Source organism: Arachis duranensis, chromosome 2 (assembly GCF_000817695.3).
Source record: "Arachis duranensis cultivar V14167 chromosome 2, aradu.V14167.gnm2.J7QH, whole genome shotgun sequence".
In the NCBI taxonomy this organism is placed as follows: domain Eukaryota; kingdom Viridiplantae; phylum Streptophyta; class Magnoliopsida; order Fabales; family Fabaceae; genus Arachis; species Arachis duranensis.
Window position 1 is genome coordinate 51,638,543 of NC_029773.3, and position 1,575 is coordinate 51,640,117.

Here is a 1,575-nt window from a genome sequence, read left to right on the forward strand (position 1 = left end):
TTGACTAACATCAATTCATGAAAACTAGCATCTCTGATCCCTAATGATCCTCTCCACCATTAATTCTTATTTCTTTTGCTTCTAGTTGTTTGACTACCCATAACCCAATTCCCTTCTACATTCTGTCAATTTATTATTCTTGTCATCTATATTCTGTTCCTTTATTTCTTGCTATTTACTCTTCTGTTCTTTAAATTTCTGCAACCTTTAATTCCTTGCAATTTATCTTTGATGTCATTTAAGTTTCTTGCACTTTAAGCTTCCGTTATTTACTTTGATTTTATTTCTCTCTTCTAGTTCTTTAAATTCTTTGCCATTTAAATTCTTGCAATTATGTTCAAAAATCACAAATCTCATGAAATCAAAACCATGTTTGCTTGACTAAATTCACCATTAACTAAAGTTGCTTAATCTACCAATCCCCGTGGGATCGACCTCACTCTTAGTGAGTTTTATTACTTGATGCGACCCGGTATACTTGCCGGTTGTACGTGAAATCTTAATTTTTACGTATCAAGACCATGGTTGTTAAGTCAGAGTGGCTCTGCTTAGAATTCTCTATCTGTTGCTGAGAAGATGATGGAAAAGGCTTGCTATTGCTAAGCCTGTTTCTTCCACCATTATTGTTGTTGAATCCTTGTTGAGGTCTCTGTTGATCCTTCCATGAGAGATTTGGATGATTTCTCCATGAAGGATTATAGGTGTTTCCATAGGGTTCTCCCATGTAATTCACCTTTTCCATTGATGGGTTCTCAGGATCATAAGCTTCTTCTTCAGATGAAGCGTCCTTAGTACTGCCAGGTGCAGCTTGCATTCCAGACAGACCTTGAGAAATCATATTGACTTGCTGAGTCAATATTTTGTTCTGAGCCAATATGGCATTCAGAATATCAATCTCAATAACTCCTTTCTTTTGATTCGTCCCATTGTTCACAGGATTCCTTTCAGAAGTGTACATGAATTGGTTATTTGCAACCATTTCAATGAGTTCTTGAGCTTCTACAGGCGTCTTCTTCAGATGAAGAGATCCTCCAACAGAGCTGTCTAATGACATCTTGGACATTTCAGATAGACCATCATAGAAGATACCTATGATGCTCTATTCAGAAAGCATGTCAGAAGGACACTTTCTGATCAATTGTTTGTATCTTTCCCAAACTTCATAGAGGGATTCACCTTCCTTCTGTCTTAAGGTTTGGATTTCCACTCTAAGCTTACTCAATTTTTGAGGTGGAAAGAACTTTTCCAAGAAGGCATTGACTAGCTTTTCCCAAGAATTCAGGCTTTCTTTAGGTTGTAAGTCCAACCATATCCTAGCTCTGTCTCTTACAGCAAAAGGGAATAGCATAAGTCTGTAGACCTCAGGGTCAACCCCATTAGTCTTGACAGTGTCACAGATTTGCAAGAACTCAGCTAAAAACTGATGAGGATCTTCCAATGGAAGTCCATGGAACTTGCAATTCTGTTGCATCAGAGAAACTAATTGAGGCTTAAGCTCAAAGTTGTTTGCTCCAATGGCAGGGATAGAGATGCTTCTCCCATAGAAGTCGGGAGTAGGTGCAGTAAAGTCACCCA

At 38.1% G+C, this 1,575-nt stretch overlaps 1 non-coding gene across 1 annotated transcript; it reads left to right on the top strand.

Moving 5' to 3' along the window:
- Positions 1–1,108: 1,108 nt before the first annotated feature.
- Positions 1,109–1,216, top strand: LOC127745305 (small nucleolar RNA R71). The gene has a single exon (XR_008006502.1). It is a non-coding gene; the product is annotated as a small nucleolar RNA R71 (small nucleolar RNA).
- The last annotated feature ends 359 nt before the right edge of the window (positions 1,217–1,575 follow it).